At 51.3% G+C, this 23,229-nt stretch overlaps 2 long non-coding RNA genes across 2 annotated transcripts; one reads left to right on the top strand and one right to left on the bottom strand.

The window, feature by feature from the left end:
- Positions 1–18,032: 18,032 nt before the first annotated feature.
- LOC120235606 lies at positions 18,033–18,474 on the bottom strand. Its single transcript, XR_005529463.1, has 2 exons — positions 18,419–18,474; positions 18,033–18,293 (listed from the first exon to the last, which is right to left on the bottom strand). It is a non-coding gene; the product is annotated as an uncharacterized LOC120235606 (long non-coding RNA).
- A 151-nt stretch (positions 18,475–18,625) lies between these two features.
- On the top strand, positions 18,626–20,286 carry LOC120235631. Its single transcript, XR_005529469.1, has 3 exons — positions 18,626–18,880; positions 19,116–19,370; positions 19,482–20,286. It is a non-coding gene; the product is annotated as an uncharacterized LOC120235631 (long non-coding RNA).
- Positions 20,287–23,229: the final 2,943 nt, after the last annotated feature.

The raw sequence follows: 23,229 nt of genomic DNA, 5'->3' as shown, positions 1-23,229 counted from the left end.
CCACTGCCCTCACTTCGGACTCATGACAACCAAGTGGTGCTTGAAGGGACAGTGGTGAGTAGATCTCGCCTCAGTGACCACACGGGACCCAGGTCGTGGATACATTCTGATTGCTGCATAACAAGTCAGCCCAAATCTTAGTGGTCAAAAAACGCTATTTAGTTTTAGCCCTGGGGAGTCTTGGGTGCTGGGGCCAGAGCCCCTCCATGTTGGCATGCGAGATGGCGCGCTCACACACCTGGCATTGACTCTGGCTGTAGTCTGGCTGCTCAGCCCTCAGCCAGGGAGCCACAGTGTGGCCACTCCCTGTGTGGGGCTTCTCCTACCACATATGTGTCCAGAGGGAACATGCCAAGGGCAAGCTTCCAAGAGGCAAGGAGAGGAAGCTTCCAGGCTAGCTGACGCCTCCATCCAGACAGTTGAAGCGTCCCTTACACTGAGCTGGTTTATTCAAAGCAGGCAGGGTCCTCCCATCGTCAATGGGGAAAAACAACAGCAACAAAAGACCCCATCTCATGATGGGAGGGGGCGGGGTCCCGTTGCAGAGAGCCTGTGAGACGGGAGGCCATGGTGACGCAGCCAGCTTTGGAGAGTAAAACTGATCCCCGGCTCTAAGAAAGCTCCTGTGAGTGACTGACATTTATTCTAAGGTCCCTCATTAACATCTAATGCCCCTAAAAGGTAAATCTAATAAACATATGTTGTGTTAGCGTGCACATGGCTCAGACATCGCACACGTCGAAGCTCAGTGCATCCCTATGAGCTCGCTACGAGGTGGCTAACGCCACTGTTTTCACTTTGCGGATAAGGAAACTGACGCAAGACACCAGCAAGGTGCTAAGTCCACGCATCCGCGAAGAGACCAGAATTGTGTCTCTGTTGCTGCCCCACTTGGCATAGGGTGTCTCCCACGTCTCGTGGACACTGCTGAGCAGGGGTGACCCAGAAGGGCAGGTGGACAGGGGCTCCGGGCACATTAAAGACTCACTGAGGATTTCAGTGCAGAGATAGTCGGGCGAGGAGGGAGAAGGGAAAGGACTTGAGGCTGGAGTAAGGGGAAGGAAGTCTGGGGTGCAAGGGGATTGGAAGACGTGTGGGCACAGCCTGGGGTCTCTGGTGCCACGGCTGGGACTTTAGATGTTTTTCTTGGTGAGAAAGAAAAACTCTGAGACATTTTAAGTGTAAGAATTCTGTGACCAGATAGGTGGTTTCCAAAGACCCTTGGTTGCTGGGTGAGAGTGGCCTGGAGAAGGCCGGGCATGGAGAAGGGAAGTCTGGGTCCACCGGGAGACGACGGTGAGCCCCCGGTGGGGCCGGACATGAAAGACAGTGGACAGGCCCGTCATTGAGAAGCTGCACCGGCAGGACATTGGAGGGGGGAGGGGGCGGGTATGCTGGACAGAGATGCCTCCCTGCCGACAGGTTTCCATGATGAAGCCTGTGCTGTGGGGGCACATGCTTCCAAGATGGGGAACACCGTGTGCAGGGTGGACTGGGAGAGCACCCCTGTGGCCCACGTCCTTGCTTCACGCTGCTGGAAGCCTGTGTCCAAGGCAGACCCGACTAGACTCTCCGAGCTCCCGTGTTCAGGCACCCTCCCAGTGGCTGATGCCCTGAGTCTTGGACAACGTAATCTGAATGCAATTGTGCTTTCGCTTGGGAAGGAGGCAGATGTGTAGGTAACATGGTTCCCCCATCATGAGAATGTTCTGGACCCTGGTTATGAAGCCCTCAAGCCTCCTCTTGTGGGGTCACATGTCCTAGCCAATTGGACGTTGGGTATGACATGAAGATGGTCAGGTGGGGTGGAGGGAGGGAGGGAAGAGAGTGACATCAGGATGAGGTGACAGAGGTCAGGGACACGCTGGGTGCCGGAGAGCGAGCACGGGGACAGTCATTTTTTTGTTCCCATGGCAAGACTCTTTAACAGTGTGTCTCAATAAAAGAAGATCAAAAGAAAACACCCTCCCCACCTTTAAATTGCATGTAAGGCCAACTCTGCGTAAGTGACAAGGGGTGTTTTTCCGCTGCCCTGAGAGGGGACCCAGGCTGTCAGCAGCGGGAGCTGGAGAGGGTTCTGCAGAAGGGGATGATGTTTCGTCCTTCCGGAACCATCAGTTTCCAGGAGTGAACAACCCTCCAACTGCGAGCATGAGGTACTTCCTGCTTCCAAGTACTGAAGAGAAGAACCTAACATCATTTAAGTCGGGGTTATAGATCGACATTTTCATTATAAAGCTGACTTGTAGACAGCTTCAAAGTAGCTCTTCCGGTTTTGAAACAGACCAGCTATATTTATCACATTGACTTTCTTTCGGATCTTGATGCTCGGAGAATAATTTCTTATTGGTATTTATTTTGCTCTAAATTAGCTATTTGCTTATTGACCCAAAATAGTTATCATCTCAGCTGGAAATATATTGGAACTCTGGTTGCCAAACAAATATTCAGCAAACGATGAATAAAAGCATATGGGGAGGAACCCTCCCCCCCAAGTTCGGGCCGCCGGTGCTCTGGAAGGCGCTCTGGCCGGCGGCCATGTGCCCGGCTGCACACAGGCACCGGGTGACAGTGATCGATTCAGCAGTGGGAGGCGTTAATGATATTCAGCGCTGATGGCTGGGGCGCTGATTTATCATCTCTGCATTTATCATTATGAAGAGGACGCCAGAGCTAATTAAAGTCTGGGCTAACAGGGTGACCGGGGAGTCTGGTGGGCACTGACGCCCAGAGAGACGTGGGAAAGTTTCCAGGAGGAAGGACACCAACCTTACACCAAACCCAATTAACTTCATTCTTCAGGAAACTATGTGCGGCACGTTCATCCAGGGAAACTGGAGGGTTTAAAGCCCATCTCGTCTTTGATGCCAAAATCACAGGCTTGCTAACATGCAGTGACTGCTGTGTTCCCTTACTCTGCCCCCAGCTCCACCCAACCCCGTCTCAGAAAATCTTTACATTTGGGGCGCGTGGGGGGCTCAGTCGGTTGAGCGTCCGACTTCAGCTCAGGATATGATCTCACGGTTTGTGGGTTTGAGCCCTGTGTCGGGCTCTGTGTTGACAGTTCAGAGTCTGGAGCTGCTTCAGAGTCTGTGTCTCCCTCTCTCTCTGCCCCTCCCATGCTTGCACTCTGTCTCTCTGTCTCTATGTCTCTCTCTCTCTCAAAAATTAATAAAATTTTAAAAAATTAAAAAAGAAAATCCTTACATTTAAAAAATGCTCTTAAACTTAAAGACCTCTGGGGTTTGTTTGCACAGCACAGCCCAAGTCTCCATCGCTGCTTCAAGATTTTCTGAAATTCTCTATATATTTAAGTTGAGAGATAAATTATGGGCCATGTATTCCCTGCTTCAGTCCAAATCACTGTCACACATATTCAGAATAACAGGACTGTGGTGCAAACATTCCACAAGCTTCGATTTCCAAAGTGTAAGTTTCCTCAATGCATTTTCATTAGTATGATTTCTCCCCTTAGTATCCATGACAATAAATGGCATCATTAAAGTATGGAATTTAATTTTTCCTTTATGAGTTTTAATTAGACACTGACATTTTGATTCTTCTTCTCCACCGAATACTGATCTATAGCATGTCGTTTGGGGAGATTCAACTCAGTTCTTCATCCTGAGGTTGATCCAGGAAAATCGAAGATGCCCTTGGAGAAAGCTCTGTGCAGAGGAGAACGGACAGACTTTATTGAAGAACGTCGTTCTTGACCTTTTGTAGAACTGGGGGACTCTGTGGGCCTCTTTCCCTTCTGAATGGAAACCGGTGGCTCCCACACTGCCCCTGACTTGATGGTATAACAGAGGTGTGGGAAGAGTTAGTGTCGCATTTAATGGTATCAATCCCAAAGATTGACTTAGTCCCAATTTAAGGCAAGGATTAAAAATGGCTGCTCTCCCTGTGGACTGAAGGAGGGGGTACATTTCTTGAAAAGACACAGGAAATGACATTTGTGTCTACCCTGTACTTGTCCCTGTGCTGGACCCTTAACTTGGGGGAAGGCCATCCCAGCTGCTTGGTGCAGTGGGAGTGTCCTCCTCACTGGTCATACAACGATGACGTCCTGGGTCAGAGAAGTACAATGAACACTTTCAGGCAGCTCGGTGGTGTGCAAAGCCAGGTCTTCTGCTCCAGACACCAGGGCTGTGCCCTCCCAGCTGTGCCCCAGGGTTGAGGGTTGACTTCCTGGTCTGCTCCTGCAGCTCTCCTATGCAGGGGCCAGAGGTGCAGGGGGAAGGCATCATCAGAGCCCCTTCCCACTTGCAGCCAGAGAAGCGGTCAGGCTGTGGTGAGGGCATGTGGCCTCTGGGTCCACAGCATTACAATGGGGTTGCTGACAGAGTGCCCTGACCCTGGTGTGATTAGTGAGAGGTGAGAGCCATCAGGACAGAGGCTCACCTCGTACAGAGTCGGTGGCTGTAGATGTTGGCATTCTTTGTTTCTACATTCTTGATGGCATGCAGTGACCCAAAACACTGCTTCAAGAAAAGGGAGAAGGTGAAAACTGATGAAGATATAAGAATTAATTTTAAGAAATGGTAAACTGCTTTCTCCCCACATATTTTGAGCTGGCAGTGTAATCAAGATGATATAAATCTTCCATCTTGCTGTGTTCCCCTCTCTCTGAGCATTAGGTACCTGGAGTTCATAGAAAGTGGAGCCTAGAGCTTTCTTGCCCCCTTTAGTGTGGCAGTCTGGGTGCCCCTGAAGATGAGTTCCGGGAGCCAAAGGGCCACAGAAGTCTCATTCATAGCTGGACTATAACCCTAAGACCTGATCAGAGTCAAGTACACAATAAGTGTACAGCCAGTATTTGTGGAATGAGTGGTTGGATGGATGGATAGATGGATGGATGGATGGTTGGATGGATGGATGGATGATGGATGGATGGATGATGGGTGCGTGGATGGATGGATGGATGGATGAATGGATGGATGATGGGTGGGTGGGTGAATGGATGGATGGATGATGGGTGGATGAATGATGGGTGGATGGATGATGGATGGATGGATGGATGGATGATGGATGGATGGATGATGGATGGATGGATGATGGGTGTGTGGATGGATGGATGGATGGATGGATGGATAATGGGTGGATGGGTGGATGCATAAATGAACAAACTTGAGGCATCCAACCCAACTTTCACCTGACATACTCAGAATATGACATTGGATTGCTATCCTAAGATCTGGTCTCTACCTAACTCCTACTCTGAGCCCATTCCCAGTTTAATAATGCCTTGGCTCCCAGAAATGTCAAGGCCCTGCTCACAAGGGGGTGTCCTACTGTTAGCACCACCTGGAACTAGGATGACCTTGACACAGGTCATCTGGGACCCAGGGGTGCTCCCTGCCCTCCTTCTCTCCGTGCTTCACAGTAAAGGCCCAATGGGCACCAACTCATTACGACTTCACACAGTATTGTGCTCTCTGTAACAAACGTAGCACTGTGACTACAGTAACAAGGAAAGATCATGTGATATAATGATCAGAAATGTACATTTCATTAAGAATTATAAAGCTCGCCATTGGTGAAATGAAGCTTTCTTTTATTAGCCACTAATGTTAATCTAAAAAGCTACTCCACCATTTTAAACACTGTGATTTGATGTGAATTTATCTCATTGATGAGCCAAGTTATTCTGGATCTACATTTAGGAGCACGTAGCATGCAAATGGTGTGGCCCAATTAAACCCTTGTGAACCAGAAGTGAGTATTTAGCAGGTGGAGTGTGGAACTTTGTCCAGCACACTGTTAATTATTTTACCCGTCATTAAGTCACTAACCTTGTGGTTCACCAAAGATATGAAGAAACTGATTTTCCATCTCATAATTTGATTTCCAGAGGTCCAGCTCTCTCAAAATACATAAACTCCCAGGAGGGAGTCAAGCACTGTTACCATCCACATGACCGTCTATATCATCAAAAGACATTTATTAAGCACTTAATTGTGCATAGCACTGAGTTAGGTGGTGAACAGAGAATTAGGTACTGAATTTCTTGTCTTCTGTGAAGTTACTGGACATACAAGAGAGTGAATAAAATCCTGGACCAAGACACAAAGTAGAGAACGAGACAAAGTGCGAGCAGATCTTCAGAGGAGACATGGGGAGGCGAAGTGCACCTCCGCAGAGAGATCCCAAAGAACATCTAAGAAGTATTATCTCTTACCCGAGACCAGGCAAACCCAAAAACGAGGTCAGGCACTGTGTTGGGCAAGAAATCTCAGGCGTACTGACATGCTGAGGAGACCTTGCTGTGTGGGGGGTGTGGAGAAAGACCGGGGACGGGGGCATGGCAGCCTCTCTGATTGCTGGATCCCAGCTATCAATTCCTGGGAGAAGGTCAGATCTGGACATCTCTGCTCAGAATGGCCATTCTTCCCTCTGTCCAGTCCCTGCGACCAGGGGCGGGGGTATACCGGACCTCATGTGGCATGCACCCGCTGATGGGCAGGTGACCATCCTGCTCTGGGCAGACCCTCCCAAAGGGTCTGCTGCAAACCTCATCAGGACTCTTGTAGATGCAGCATTTCAATCAGAAGACAACATGAGGAGCCTGGCTGGCTCAGTCAGTTAAGCATCTGACTTTGGCTCAGGTCATGATCTCATGGTCTGTGAGTTCAAGTCCGATGTCGGGCTCTGTGCTGACAGCTTGGAGCCTGGATCCTGCTTCAGATTCTGTGTCTCCCTCTCCCTCTGCCCCTCCCCCACTCATGCTCTGTCTCTCTCAAAAATAAACATTAAAAAAAAAAGAAGATAACACATACTGCTTTGCCTCTGAGACTTCTTGTTTTAGTTTTATGTAGTTTCCTTTCACTTATTTTAGTCATGCTAAATTACTTCTTGTTGTCATTGTTAGGGTGTTAATTGATGGCTCATTCGAAGTACAGTTGCCTGAGCATTGATGATGAACTCCTGCCATGTAGCCACCGACATCGTTACGCAGAACACATCCATCACTCCCAAATGCTGCCACCTGTCCACGCGCAGGTCATCCCTGCCCCAAACCTGACCATAGATGAACGCTGATCTGCTTTCTTTCACCGTATTTTGCCACTTCTAGGTTGATATGTATGTGGAATAGTTTTGTGAGTCTTTCGTGTCTGACTCTTTTCATTTAGCAAAACGCTTTTGAGATTTATGAATGGTGATGCGTGTATCAGTATTCATTCCTTTGTACTGATGAGATGTGCTACATCGTACAGAGCACAGATGCACCATGATGGATGCACCAAGCCCTAGCAGATGCTACTTGAACCTTTCCAGCTTGGGGCTCATGGATAATGCTGTTGTGTGTACGAGCTTTTGTAGGGTGGCTGCTTTCTGTTCTCTCGAACAGATCCTAGGAATGGAATTGCTAAGTGGTAGTAATGTTTAACTTAATAACATACCACCACATTGTTTTCCAGAATGTTTTTTTGTCCATTTTGCATTTCCATCAGCAACATGTAACTTTCAGCTTTTCCCTATCTCACCAACACTTGGTATTTTCCAGTCTTTCACTTTTCCATTGACGTGGTATGCAGTGATATTGAGGAGACACTTGATTAACATTCTTGGGTTTTCATGATTATATTTTTAATTTTGTGCTAACACCATTGGTGGGACTCAAGTGGATGCAGTTCAGTGCTTGGTGTGGACTGACCATGAAACACATACTTTACCTGCAACTGTCATTGGTGCCATTTAATGGCTTTTCCAATATTTAGGAGCAGAAATACATTTTAGAATCATGTAGTGCTGCCCTGTGGACTCTAAAGCATGTTTGCACTTGTGGGGCTCAGAGTTCAACACCCCACGTGTGTGTTTATACAGGTAGAGGCCCTGCCTCTTTGTTCTATTTGCTTTCATCAGCACCCCACAGATGCCTCCAGCTAGTGTTCTCTTTATTCAATAGCCTGGTTGTCACTTAAACTCTTCGGTTTTACTTTCTTTGGTTGGCTCAAACAAAGCCTGCAACTCTGACTCTGCTCACCAGGCTAAATCAGAGTAGTTTTGAAATTTATATTTAATAAATATTAAGCCTATGGCTTCTGTCAGGAAATTGCACGGTTCCCAGCACAATTTTTGGTTTTTGTTTTGTTCTTGAGAGAGAGAGAGAGAGAGCATCACAAGCAGGCTCCATGCCCAGCACAGAGCCTGATAAAGGGCTTGATCTCACAACTGTGAAGTTGTGACCTGAGCTGAAACCAAGAGTCAGATGCTTAACCGACTGAGCCACCCAGGTGTCTCAGAACACAATTTTGTCACAGCTATGTGCAACAGTCATGGACTCAGTGTGTCTCCTTACGATTCATATGTTGAAGCTAGACTCCATGTGCTCGGGGTTTGGAGACAGGGTACCTGGGGGTTGGATGAGACACGGCGGGGTTTGTGCCCTGACAAAATGGACACCAGAGAGCTCTTTCCCTCTGTCCCCTGTGGACGGGGGTTGGGGGGGCACAGTGAGAAGGCAGCTGTCTGCAAGCCAGGAAGAGGGCTCTCATCAGAGACTGATCGTACTGGTGCCCTGACTTGGACTTCCAGCCTCTAGAACCACGAGCAAATTAATGTCTGTCACTTCGGCCTTGTGGTCCACGGTGTTTTGTTACAACCGCAACGACTGACAGTCTCAAAGTTCCACCTGCTGCTCAACCCGCATTGTCTGCCGTCTCCACACTCTGTCCCGAAAGGCCAGTCTCACCTACGGACTCCTGTTTCCTACTGTCTTTTAGAAATAAACATTAAAGATCAGAAAGTAGGTTATTGGTTCTTAGGGGCCGAAGAAGGGCAGCATGGGGGTACAGAGTTTCATTCTGGGGTGCAAAAATGCTCTAACACTAGACAGGGCTGATGGTCACACAACTCTGTGGATATACTAAACCTACTGCATTGTGCACTTTAAAGGAGTGAATTGTATGATATGTGCATTGTGTCTCAATAAATCTATCAGTAAAAAAACACAGTGGACCAGCGTTTGGACACACAGGTTCTTCTTAAGACCCCAGTGCTTTGGTTGAAATGTTGATTCAGATGCCTGGACACTGAGGGGGGTTCTGGCAAACTTTATGGAATGGTCTCAGGTTGTCAGTCCTCAAGATGGAACTGGAAGGAATCCTCAGAAATGCACCAACGCCAATGTCTAACCCCCGTCAGAAATGCAAGAAAAACCAAACGGTTGCCCAGAAACGTGAATCCACAGGAACCATTGTTTCCGATTATTTTATGATAGAATAATGAACAAGGAATATCATATATTTAATATTTAATATTCTATTCAAAAGACTTTCAAAGGCCATGGTGTATGAAATGATAAGCAAGCATTAAAGATGTTCTAGATCTCTTCATTGAAGTTTCTGATGCCACTGACTATATACGCTGCCTTTGTCGGTCGATTTCTAATAACTATCCAGTTAAGCCCTGTTAGAATATGGTTATTAAGTGATCTGGGGCAGATTAACTCACCAGCCAACTTCAGCGGCTTCTGGATAATCAGGCGCCCACAGTCGGCCTGCTGACCCCCCGTAATGGGGCTCCCCGGGTCTTCCCCTGCTCAGTCTCCTCCTGGCTCCTTGGACGATTCTGCCTCTCGCAGCTGTTACCGGCTCCCCGACGGGAGAACCACGGGGAAAGAATGAGAGGAAATGCATTTGGTCAACCTGCCTGAGATGCTTCAGAATCTTCATTCTGATGGCTCTGGACCGACCATCTCTGGAAAGACAGGATGTGGTGGGGACAATCCTGTGGCAGAGCCAGTGGGGGTGCCTGTACGACCCCACTTATTTTAAGTCCACTTGTTGTTTGCCTTCAGATCTAGGTGCCTTCCTTCTAGATCAGAATCACCCAATGAGAAGTGTGATGTGAGGGGCGCCAGGGAGGCTCAGTCAGCTGAGCGTCTGACTTTGGATTCGGGCTCAGGTCATGATCCCAGGATTGTGGGATCAAGCCTCGTGTCGGGCTCTGTGCTGAGCATGGATCCTGCTTGGGAGTCTCCTCAGCCGCTCTCCCTGCTCATACCCCCTCTGTCTTTCTCAAAAACAAATAAACTTAAGAAAAAGAAGGCTGATGTGAGCCACACAGATGGTTTCAGACTGTTTGATATTCATTTTTAAGAGAAGCAAAAAGAAAGAGGTGAAATTTAAAACCTCTCAGGATACCCAAAATATTATCATGTCAACATGTAATTAATAGAAATAATTAATGAGATACTTTGCATTCATTTTTATTAGATTAATTCTTCAAAATCCATCATTGGATTACATGTGGATCACATCACAGATTGGGCACCCATTTTTCAATGGTTCAGGTGAAATGTTTAGTCCTAGCAAAAGACCAAATTGTGTTTAACGGGAAAATAGTTTACATTGCTTCAATCTTAAAATCTAAATATAACATATAGGTTACATATACACCTAAATATAAATTAATTACGATTAAAATGTCAAGTTCAGCTTCTCAATCCCACCAGCCCCATTTTCCATACCCAGTGGCCCATGTGGCTGGTGGCTCTGGTATCAGGCAGTGCAGGTCTAGATTATGCAGTGACTGAGCCAGGCGGCCCAGGGCAGGACAGAAAATAATCACCCCCCTGGCACCATCAATTACCTCACTCACAGATTAGAAGGTGTGCACAGCCATTTCTTTCTGACATAAATAATGGGTATGTGGAGACAGGACTTGTAACTAAGAAGGATTTGAACTTGACTTGTTACTTTCCAGGCTCTACAATTAATTCCACACCCGGGAAGGTCAATGAATCAAGTATCTGAAGCATATCAAAGGAGCTCCTGGGAGAAATTTTACATCTCTCCGCAGACAGCCACGTTCTGCACAGCTGTGTGGACCGTCCCCTGGAATGCTGGCTGCCAAGACAGGGCCCCCGGTGACCGCAGGAGGAGAGGCAGCCACGTCCTGTCCCCAGGAACTCCCCAGCGTGTGGGGACAGCGGGTCTCCAGACCCCTCCCCTCCAGTCCTGGAAGGGCACCGTCTCCTCGCATCCTCACCCGCCGCTAACACCACATCTGCTGGGCTGTACCATCTCTGCGCCCCACACACCACAGCCTTGCCCCAGCGACCCCCGAGGGCGGCTCCTCAAGGTGGGGGCTGTGATGTCCACCCAGCAGCCAGCCCGGAGCTTGGGGCCCGGAGCCGCTCGGCCCCTCGGGTTTAGGGAGTGAGTGAATGGTTTGATGTAGTTGTGTTAGCCAGAATACGGATTTCAGAAAACAGAGTGAGGGAGGGGGATATAATGAAAACCATCCCTCTGCTGTTCTTTCCAATGTTTCTTGGGCTGAAGTTTAAAGAGAACAAGAAGTAGAAGGTACCTTATAAATACGTCTTTCTTCTCCGAGAAAACATCTGGAAGGTTGACACGGAGGGACCCACAACTGCTTTTTTGTTGTCATGAAGTCCGTGCTGGAACGGAAAGGGCTCAAGCAAGGGGAGCCAAACCAATCATTTTAAATTGGGCTGAGAAAGACCGTTTAGTTCCACTCCATCTGAACTTACCAAACGCTTGGTCCAGACCCCTGGACCCCCAGACCGCCACCCTCACCGGGCCTAGCGGCCCACCGCCCGCCGCCGAGCCTCTAGGAAAACATCTTGAATGTGTTTGGCTGAAAACAGGAATAAGTCCAGTGTTGGGAGACGGCTAGGTTTGCAAGGAGCCGTTTTCTTTCTGCTCTGCCCCCGGCTGCCTCAGCGCACCGATGGTGCACATTGGGGCCCATATGCAGGCACACACACACCCGGAATTAAAGGGGAACAACCCAGAAGGTTTAACAAAGTAAAGGAAAATGCACAAGTTTTGGAAAGAAAAAAAAAACCGTTCAGGCCAAAGTGGCCCAGTCAGCCGAGGAGCCCCAGGTGATGGGGTGCGGGGGGCGGGGGACAGACTCCTCTCTTCGGGCCAAGGGGGGCTGTCTCCACACACACAAGGCCTCCATGTTCCCATCGGGGTCGTTGCACCCGCCACGCTGCCGGCTGACCAGGGGAGGCACCAGCTGGAGACCACGCAGCGTGCAGCTCTGAGCGTGTCGATCCCTGTTCCCACCATTGTGCACCCCAGACTCACAGCAGAGGAGCCTTGAAGCCAAAAGTGTGACAGGCGTCTGGGGGGGAAAAGGCTGGTGGAGGCAGCGGGTGAGATGGTGGGGGTCTCAGAAGGCTTCCACAAGGGGGTTGCCTGGGGCTGGGCCATGGAGGGTGGTGGACAGGATAGGAGGGAGTGATTTTGCAGCAGCAAAGGCTCTGAGGCCTGGATGTGCAGCGTGCATCCAGGGAACAGCTCAGATTGTGTCCTGATGTTTTCTGAGCTTCTTTGGGATGCACAGCTGGAAAGGCAAACACCTTTCCAAACTTACTGGGAACCTTAGTTCATATCATCCCATAAGCCAGTCAGGCGTTGGGAGGCTGGTCAGGTGCAGGACAGGCTCCCTCGGTGGGGCGGGTGGAGTTCAGCCAGGAGACAATTGCTTGTCCCGGCTCGATGGGAACAGACCCCACTTACATTCTTCTCAGAGCCTAGTAGATCCCTACTGCTTTGCCCCAAATCAGGACACAGATGGTGCCATGTGCACTTGGACTCCATGGGGGGGCGGGGAGGGAGAAGTGCTTCCCAGTTACACCCGGTAACAGTAGTGCTTCCACATCCAGGTGATAGGAAAACTTGGAATTATTTATATACTGAAAGAAAACAGTGATCAATAATGGGAAGAATTATAATAGATGATAGATAGATAGATAGATAGATAGATAGATAGATAGATAATAGATGGATAAATAGATAGGTGATAGACAGATAGATAGGTGATAAGTGGATAGATAAATGATGGACGGTAGATGGATAGATGATGGATGGGTTGGGGATAGATGGATGGATAGATGGATAGATGATGGATGGGCAGGTGATGGATGGATGGATGGATGGATGGATGGATGGATGGATGGATAAAGGATGAAAGATGGATGGAAAGATGATGGATGGGTTGAGACACAGGGATACAGTAGGTGGATGACAGGTAGGTGGACAGATGAATAGGTGGATGTGAAGGCGGGAGTGTCAGGGGAGAGGGAAAGCCCCCACCAGGAACACTAGTCCCAGAACTCCGTATCTTCAAGGACAGATGTGATGCACGTGTGACATAGTAGTGGGGGAGGGCAGTGTACACCCAGGAGGCAAGTGGGTAGGGGAACCGATAGATAAACAGGAAGCAGGTGGGGGACACTCTAGAGTTGACCTTACTCGACTCAGGGAGGGTCACAACCTCAGTTTTGAAAAAGAAAATCAGAAGGGCCTTTGGTTTCTCTTTGTCCACCTCAACTGTGAGATTAGTTGCTTGGGTCTAGATGGCGAGTCGGGGGTGAAGGGCGGGCAGGGCACCAGCCTGCAGCAGGGGCATGTTCCCCAGCAAACGCTTTTGGGGCTTCCCGGGGGCGCTCAGCCGCGGTGCACACAGCCGCTGGCTCCGGCTCCAGCTGGGACACTTGGTTACATCCCCTCCAGAGGGTGCGGAGAAGGAGATGACAGAGAGTCCGTTCTTCGAACGTGATGTGGTTGCTTCATAGCCCACCCTCGGGGGCAGAGAACCCCAAGGAGCCGGGTCCTCCTGGAGGAGTTTGGGCTCCCCAGTTCTGAGTCATGGGCAGCACGTGGGGCCAGCCCTTTCCTCCTGGACCTCCGCGTGGCCGTCAGCAGCTGCCGAGAGCTTGGGTGCAAGGGGCTGAGGGATGGTCTGGGTGGGTGCGCAGCGCTCCTCATAGCCTCCGTGGTACTACTGCGACCCCGTGAAGCCCGGCACAGCTCAGAGGCGCCCCTTGGTCTTTGTCTTGCACGTCCCGGGTCACGCGGAGGAGTGAGCTGCACCCAGACCAGACGTGTCTTCTCAGCTGCTGGTTGTCCCACGCTGGCCGGCACCACTGTCACCAGCTCGCTGGGGTCAGGCCGGCAGGGTCCAGCCAGAGGCAGGGGTCTGGGGCGGGGAGACACTGCCCAGGTCACGAGGGCGCCTTCAGGGACACCCAGTGTGGGGACTGATGGCGGGGTTTGGGTCTCGGTCCGCAGCTGCAGTCCCTCCGTGTGCCCAGCTGGGCGCAGCAGCTGTGGGCGGCAGACCCCAGCCCTGGGGTGGGTGCGACGGGCAGGTGGGCGCCACGCCGGCCCCCTCCTTTCCCGTCCTGGGCTCTTTGGCTAAGGTTCCCTCTTCTCGCCTCTTTTCCTTCCTACCCAGTTCCAATTTCTTTCCTTCTCACTAGAACTGTCAGGGCCGTTTGCCGTCTCAGCCTTCTCTCTTTCCAGTTTAAAGACTGTTCCCGTTTCTCTCCATCCCCTTTGCTTTTCTCCAGTCTGCTTCTGGCCAGACGGCTTGAGACCCTTCCCTTCCTCCCTCGTCTCTGCCCTTCCTGCTGTCTCTGGCTTCGCGGTGTTCTAAGGTGACCTGGAGCTCCCCGGGCGGCTCTCCGCTGGGCTGGCGACAATGGCCCCGAGGGGCAGGCCTGCACTCCGGGAGGTGACCTGGGTCCCTCCTCAGGCCCTTTCCTCCTGGGGCTGCTGCGCCCACACTCCAGTGCCTCCAGAACCTCGGCCACGGCCTTTTGTGGGGAAGGGTCCCCAGAAGGTGTCCCCTGCCCGGGGCGCCCCAGAAGGCCTCTCCCACCGGCTGGAGGCATCGTGCTCCTCCACCAACCAGCAGCCCCTGCAGCGGGACAGGCCTCCCCACCGCTGCCTCCGGAGCCCTGAATAAAAGGATTCTTTCCATTGACAATGACCTAAGATAGACACGCCAGACAAATTCTGAAAGGACGGCGATTCTCCGCTTCAGCATCTCCTCGAAAGGACACAAACCCAAGAACACAAAACTGGCTGGAGACAGATCTTTCAAAAAGAACCACGGCTACAGAGCACATCTCAAAATAGCTCCGGGGTTCAAAGTCTCCCCGGGGGAGCGCGCCGAGGCCTTCGCGGCCAGGCTCGCCTCCTGTGCCCACACAGGAGGGGGTCAGGGCTGTGTCCCGGGCGCAAATGCATCCAGACCCAGGGGAGGGGGCAGGCCGGACTGACCCCCACCCCAGAGACCCTGCTCAGCAGGCAGCGAGAGCAGGGAGCGCAGGACAGGACAGACCCCTCGGCAGCTGAGCTCCCTGTGCGCCGGGGCCGGAGGGCGCACCGAGAGGGTCCCGTCAGCACAAGTGCAAAGTCACCCTTCCGACACGCAAGGGGACGGAGAAGAGACAACTTTACACAAGTTGTCTTCACGGCTGCTCTTTGTGACAAGGGACTTCTGCTCCCTGTCAGCCCGGTGCCATATGCTGTAGGAAACCAGGGCCCTTGAAGAAGGAGCAGCTCCTGAATTATTGATCAATGATTAGCAAATGCAATCGAAATTGTAGACTTGATGTTGTGCGCAGATCCATAATTTATGAGTGGACAAAACAGGAGGTAGTAGAGGTAGCGGTAGGTGATTTCAGCCCCATATTGATTACTTACAACAACAGGAGGGGGTGTAGTGTGGCAGATGGACAAAGGCCGGCCGGCGGCGCGAGCAGAGCCGGGAATACGCGGCTGCGGAAGCAAATACGTTTCTATTGTGCCTCTTTGATCACCATGCTGTTCCATGAGACCAAAGGAAATATTTGTTTATAATTTATGTATTCTCTGGCTATAAAAGATTGATGGTGCCCTATTAGATGCTCCAGGATCTAAATTTCCAGATAGTTTGTGCTATGACAGCCCGCAACCCGGTGTTGTAGCGTCCTCGGCCGGCTCCGGCAGAGGGGCGCCCTGGAGGGCTGGGCCTGGCGGTGCCTGTGGGCCCGCGAGCGGCACCTCTACCCGCTCCCGCCCCCCCTCCCCCGTCCCACACCCAGAGCTGCAGCCCCGCCTGCAAGCGCATGGAAAACTCGGCCAGGACGCTGGTGACCTGATCCTAACCCTGTGGCCGGGGTTGTACCTGGACGTTTTCTCCTTCTGCGGAGTTTGGGAGAGGGCACCCTGGAGCCCCCAGTCTGTGGATGCTGTAGACTGAACAGTATACAGTTTTAAGTGCGTTCATAATAAAGGCAGTTTGGTCAGCTTAGGGCAATGGGGGGGGGGTTGCACCCAGGGGAGATGGAGCACAGTGGAGGGGCGGGTGAGGCAGCCACAGCTGGGGAGACTGTGTAGAAGAGGGGGGCACTGCTAACCACGGTCTAGGGGACAGAGGGGCACCCCGATGCCCACCACAGCCACATCCTCCCTTTCAAGGACACACAGTCTTTGCAGCCAAGGGGTGCTGGTGCTAGGTCTTCCAAAACTGGGGGCTCCTGAATGGGAGACCGGCACCAGACTCCAGTCTAGAGAGGGTTCTCTGAGCCCCTGCATTGCCAGTTGCTCCCCTGTAAAGTGGGGAACAAGCCGTGTCTTGTAGAGGCAGCTTAGACGAGACACGGAGCCGGGTACACAAGATGCATTTGGTGCCTGTTAATGTTTTATTACATTCGTAATGACTTCTGCTTCACTAAGCAAGACAAACCTGCATCCTTCACATTAGGAATTCCACTGTGCAGGCTCTCAACTCTGCGGTTTTCTATCTATCTACCTATCCATCTATTATCTATCTATCCATTATCTATCCATCCATCTATGCATAACCCATCCACCATCTATCATTTATTATTATCTATCCATCCCTTCATCCACCCATCACCCATCCACCTATCATCTGTTATCTATTATCTATCTATCTATCTATCTATCTATCTATCTATCTATCTATCTATCATCTATCTAATATTCATCTGTCCATCTATTATCTATCATCTATTTATCCATCCATCTATTATCTATCTATCTGTCAATCATCTATCTATTAATCATCTATCATCTATCTATCCATTATCTATCACCCACCTCTCCATCTATTATCTGTCTATCTATCTATCTATCTATCTATCTATCTATCTATCTATCTATCCATGTATCACCTATCTATCATCTATCCACTCATCTATTAACTATCATGTATACATCTATCCATCCATCATCTATCATCCATCTATCTATTCATCTATCATATATCTGTCTATCCGTCTATTATCTATCCATCCATCCATACACCCATTCACACATCTATTTATCATGTTTGTATCCATCCATCCATCCATCTATCCATTTATCATCTATCTAAGTATCTATCTACATCTATCTATCTACATCTATCTATCTATCTATCTATCTTTTTTTATTTTTTAACGTTTTATTTATTTTTTTAGAGAGACAGAGACAGCATGAGTAGGGGAGGATCAGAGAGAGAGAGGAAGACACAGAATCTGAAGCAGGCTCCAGGCTCTGAGCTAGCTGTCAGCCCAGAGCCTGATGCACGGCTCGAACCGATGAACTGTGAGATCATGACCTGAGCCAAAGCTGGATGCTCAACCGACTGAACCACCCAGGCACCTATTATCATCTATCTTTCATCTATTTGTCTATCAATCATCTCTCTATCAAGCATCTATCATCTATCCATCCATCCAAATATTACCTATTGTCTTTCTATTTATCTATCTATCTATCTATCTATCTATCTATCTATCTATCCATCAACTAAGACAATTTTTCCTAATTCTGAGCCCAACACCAAAATGTGGTGTGAATTGAGAACAAGGAGGCAAGTTTTTTTAAATCACTCTGTGGCTAGGATCTGCACAACTCTGTAAAAAACTGCATCCCAGTGTTAGAAGTGACCCTAAGAATCCAATGCAAATGCTCTTGAAAGTCCCAGCAAAGTATGTGAGCTTTGGGAACATTGTTCCGTTCTGGAGAAAATATAGGAGGAGGCTTTTGAAATCAGTTTGAAACTCCTGCCCTCTATTGTTTTAAAAATGTAAAACAAAACAAAATGGAACTTGCTCACAAGAGCCTTCACGGTTTCGCATCATCCTTTTTGGTTTCTAGCTAAAGCGGACTTTGAGCAGCTGTTTGCAGGAGCGCCAGCATCCCAGCTTACGTAACCGTTTCATGCTCAGATCTAGGAAATCATCAAACAACTCACAGGCCAACAGGTCCTAAATTTGTGAGGAATGTTTATTGCTTTAAAAATGGAACTCAGTTGCACATGCAGGGCGCACCAGATTCCCGGCCTCTGGGCCGCCTGTGACGGGGAGCACCTGCCGGAACCCGGACGCAGCGCCGGTGCTGCTGAACAAGGTGCTCTGTCTGCTCCTCAACGCACCTGCTGGGAGCCCCTGAGAAGCACAGGGCGTCTTCGTCTGTTCTCAGGAGGCCTTTCTAGCCACTGAAAACGATCAGGGTCAGCGTGCTCGGAATCTGCAAGGGAAGATTCTGAACTGAGAGGTGAGCCCGGCCGTGCACTAGGTCCCGGCGCTCTGATGCAGGCGCTCCCCTGGGAAGGCCCAGCCCCCCCGGCGCTGTGGGCTCCTGGGAAGCCACACAGGCTGACCGCCTTTCCTGGACACTCCTCTTTTGAAATGTGGGGCCCATGCATGACCTGCCTCCTGAATCTGGGCAGGCTTTCCACCCCTCGTGAGGTAGGGCAGGGCACATGGGATGTGAGGTGACTTCCGAGGTGAGGTCATAAAAGGCCAGCCAGCTGCTGCCTCTCACGGTCCCTGGCAGCCCCAAGCTGCCCCTCCAGAGACCGGGCTATGCTGAGGCCAGGTGCCAGGGGGCACTGGGGGTGCTCAGGCCAAGAGGTCTGTCTGAGTCCAGGCTTTGGGCCAGACCAGATGTGGACCGCCCCTTGCGAGAGCTCCAGAGCAGCCACCTGTCAGCTGAATGAAGAGTGTCCGTGCCACAGGGACAGAAGAATCACCCAGCTAAGCCCCAAACATCCCGGAAGCACAAATGACAAAACCTGATGAAACAGTTGGCCTTTGAGCTCCCTAAGCTTAGAGGTGGTTTGTTAAACAGCAATAAATGCTGCAATGCCAGGCCAATCCAAACTCCCAGGGGGCGGGACTCTGGGGGGAGTGAGTCCCAGAACACACGTGACTTCTTTCAAGGGGGCCTGTTATCTCAGGGACTTCCAGACCACAATCGGAGACTGCACACACATTTAACACAAACAAATGTTCGTACACTCCCCTCCAACACAGTCTGGTATGTTCTATTCTCTTCCTTTTTATTTAGATTTCATTACTGAAATGCTGGGGAGGCCCCTGCACTGCTGTCCTCTCTGGTCGTCCGCACCAAGACACTATTTCCCCAACACCTGCTGGGCGGCTTTAATTTCTCTTAAATGCTAGTTTTGCTTTATTCGCTTCCGGAGGTGATGACAAACAGCGGCAGGGTGTCTGGACTGCGTGAGCGTGGCCCCTGTCCGAGCCCCCGGGGGCCTGTGCAGGCACCGCTGGCGCACCGGCCACTGCAGGAGCTGGCCGCCTGGTAAGTGTCCACCTTGGGGACGGGACTTTCCGCATCTGTCCTTACCTGATGCTGTGGGCTGACCCCCATTTCTGCCTGGTGGTGAAAAATGGCCTTATTTGTATTTTACAGGTAAATTCAATCACACCCAGTGATTTCTCGTCTACCCCCAGTGTCCTCTGTCCCCCTTCTTAAAGCTGTGTCTGCACCCAGTCCTGTGAGAGTGACACCGGCAGTCTGTGGTCGCCGTCTCAGTCCTTCTCCCTGACCACCTTCAGGTCCCCAGCGGACACTGCCTGCCTAGGTGTCCCATCTCTGCGGGAGACCTCTCCCTGGTCCTGACCTCTCCCAGCTGCGTGGGCGTCCCTCTGAGGGCAGGGAAACCTCCAGACGGACCGCCAAGGCCCCTCCAGCTGCACTCCATTCTTGGCCGTGCGGGAAGGGGTCCCCGCTGCTTGTGTCTGGCGGGCACAGCCCCTTCTCAGGGTCTCAGATGGAGAGAGGATTGACCATTGGTCCATGGCAGCCAGTCTACTGAGGACGGAAATGGGGAGGGGGCACAGTGGCCTTGACTCCGTGCAGGTGTCATGCACTAACTAGACAGGTGTCTTCCAAATCCCGTGCTCCTCACCATGTGTTCCAGACTCAGGGGTCTGTTGTGCTCAACTAATTTGAAAATCAGCAACAAAACTCTTTCATGGAAAAAGCGTGGTCCTCAAAGACCAAGAAGGACTTGTCTTTCAAGACAGTTGACTCTGCTTTGCATTGAAAGACAAAGCAAATAGGCACAAAACAACGCCAACTACGAAAACACCTTCCTTTAGAAACCCATTGACTTCTTGTCCCCCCTCTACCCTGGTGCCTCCTCTCCCCAGGGCACAGGCAAGGGCGTGTGTGCACGTGTGTGCACCTGTGTGTGTTGGGGAGACAGCTCTGAGGGAGGGAGAGGGTCGATAAATAAAGATCAGCTTGTGTCTCTGGATTCTATCCAGTCATAGATAAATGCAGACATTTATGAAATATGGCTGCCTTTTGCCTCAAAATAGTGGGTGTGTAAGACCAAACAAAACTGTGTCGTGGAGACAAAGCTGGTAAGTAATAGGCAGGAAACGCCGTAGGGAAAGCACACTGCTAAGGGGTCAGAGCGTTGGGCAAGTTCACCTGAAACAGAGTCAGACCTTTTCTTTGACACACTGTCTCCGGGGTCCCCTTGGGGGAAGAACTGGGCACAGCTCACGGTCCCTCCCGCCTGGCAGAAACACATGTTTAATGGTGTGATGATGCTCGTCCCCTGGCGGAGGGAGGGGGACACGTGGCCATCCCCTGCTGTGGGTGCACTTGCCTCTACGTACAGAGTACCCACGACCCACTATGACCCCCTCTCGGCCCTTCCCGCATGACCGGGCTGTCTTTGCTGAACCGCCCTGCCCGGTGCCCGGGCGCAGCCTGGCGGTGGCCACCCCTGGGGTCCCTTGGCTTCGTGGCCAGGAAGTCAACACCTGGGGTGCGGAAAAGCGGGCTCAGGTGATGGAGCTGTGGTGGCTTTCCCGCCATCTGATTTCTGTCACTGTGGCAGGACTGAGGCTTCCGCCAGAGGCCGAGACCCTAAGACTGAGGGGCCCTGACTTTCCTGCTTGCTTCCGCGAGCCGGACCCTGCCCGTTTCTTAGGCAAATTCTGCCTTTTAAAGATTAATCGATTCCCTGAACTTAAATATAGTGCACTGCTTGCAGGGGGAGCTTCCCTTTGTAAAGCTGCTGAATGATTCAGAGGGTCTCATTATTTCAGCAGGGCCACCCTGCTCTCCAGCTGTCACCACCATATGCCGTGCCCGCCTGTGGACAGTGGCGGCGGGCAACCCGGGGCCCTGGCCCAGGGGAAAGGACCATGGCCACACGAAGGCTTCCCTTTCCGGGAGCTATGTTTTGGCCACAGCTAACTGCCACCTTAGGAATGACTGAATTTCTATAGGCAAGTAGGGATACTTCAGACGTGTTTTAAAAGGACACCAGTCACAGCAAAGCATCAGGACGGACAGAATGTGCTGGGGTCCCGTGAGGACACTTCCCTGGCCGTCCGCAACACCAGCCACTTGAAATCCGGCTACGTGAGACCACGACCCCTTTGGCAAGTCCATTGGCAAGCTTGTTGCACGAGGACTTGCATGAACGCGTTTGACAATAAATGTGGGTTCTCAGCAAGCACTGAGCGCAGCTTCAGCTAAGCACACCGCAGAGGGCGGTTCCCCTTCTGGAACCATCCTGAGCAGGTGACAGGCTTCCCCCGGGGGCGTGCCCCCCCCCCAGCTCCAAGCTGAAGACGCTGCAGGGGCGCCCCTAGACCAGAAGCCTGGGGTTGGAAGAAGATGGAGAGGCTCTGTGCGGGCAGATAAGACAGAAAGAAAGCTCAGGTGAGGGCCGGGGGCTGGGCCGCTGCCAGCGCAGCCCCTCGACTGTGAGGACCCCCCCGGGCACGTCCACACGGGGCTCCTGCTGGCGTCCCGGGCGTCCTGCACCTTGAGTTCCCAGGTCAGGGATGCCAGGCAATTGGTCTTCATACCATGGAGCCTTGACCTCGGGTGGCACCAAGTTCCGGATTCCAGAAGTTTCCAGGGACGACTGCCCTGGGCCTGGGTGTTCTATGCTTGTAGGGTGTAGAGGCTGTGAATCGATGCTATTGAGCGTCTCAGTGATGCTTCGAGAGGGACAAGCGTGGGAGGTTCGGGCCTTGCGGGAGCTGCAGTCAGTCGTCCCGGGCAGGCGGCTCAGGGGAGTGTGCCGAGAACCCTCCCCCCGGGCCTCAGCTTCCTCCCCACCTGGGACTGAGCAGAAGCAGGATGTGCAGGGGATAAATATAGTGCCTTGTGTGTATAGGTGTAGACATCATTCTTCCCTGGGGATTTTATCACTTATTCTTGGCGTTTGATTCTTAGAGTTCCTCTCTAGAGCCTTTGGTCTCTGAGAGGTTAGGTTCGCAGTAAGAGAAGACATAATTTGGGGGGAAAAACTGAATGGAAGCAATTTCTCTTTTGATGGAGCTGCTTTGGCCACGTGCGACTCCGTGTGTTTCCAGCTCGGGATGGAGGGGCACAGCCTTCTAACTCCGGGGCTCCCGCAGAGACCACGCGGTGGAGGCCCACCTCACCGGCACCTTGTTAGCAGCCGTGGCAGCCAGACCCGGCGTGCTTACCTCTTCCTGCCCACCATCTTGTCTTTTTCCACTGGTTCAGACTTGAGCAAAGAAAAGGGGACTGTAACATGCTCCGTAAAGACCTGCCAGGCCAGGTGCTAACCAAGTCACACCTTTGTCCTTTTAACCTTAAGGACTTTAATGCAGGGAGAACTGTTACGACCTCCATTCTACAGATGAGGTCTGGGGCTCGGGAGGGTCACGTTTCCTAGGACCACACCAACTATAAGCGGCAATGGAGGTTTGTTTTATGTGTCCACCTGACGGGATCACAGGGAGTCCGGTGTCTGGTTAAGCCTTATTTCTGGTGTGTCTCTGCGGGTTGTTCCAGAAGAGATCGACACCTGACTTGGTAGACTGGGGAAGCAGACGGCCCTCCCCAGTGCCCCGTGGCCTCACACACTCCATAGACCAAGCTCATCAAGCCGAGGGCGGAGGAAGGTTGAGGTCACTCCTCTTCCCAACATTGCTCCTCTGCCTTCGTTCCCCTGACTCTCAGGCCTTCACACCCACACTGGAGCCCACACTGTCTACTCCAGAGTGTAGACAATGGCTTGTGTGCGAGCCTGTCTGACCCTCATGATCCTGTGAGCCCATACCTTTTAACAAATCTCATTTATTCGTTCTGTTTCTCTGGAGAAAGCTGACCAAGACCAGAGGTGGGGTTGGACGCCCAGGTGCCTGACCCAGAG

This window comes from Hyaena hyaena, unplaced genomic scaffold, assembly GCF_003009895.1.
Source record: "Hyaena hyaena isolate Hyena2069 unplaced genomic scaffold, ASM300989v1 scaffold_134, whole genome shotgun sequence".
Taxonomy (NCBI): domain Eukaryota; kingdom Metazoa; phylum Chordata; class Mammalia; order Carnivora; family Hyaenidae; genus Hyaena; species Hyaena hyaena.
The sequence above is the reverse complement of the archived record's forward strand: the minus strand, read 5'-3'. Positions and strand labels throughout refer to the sequence as shown.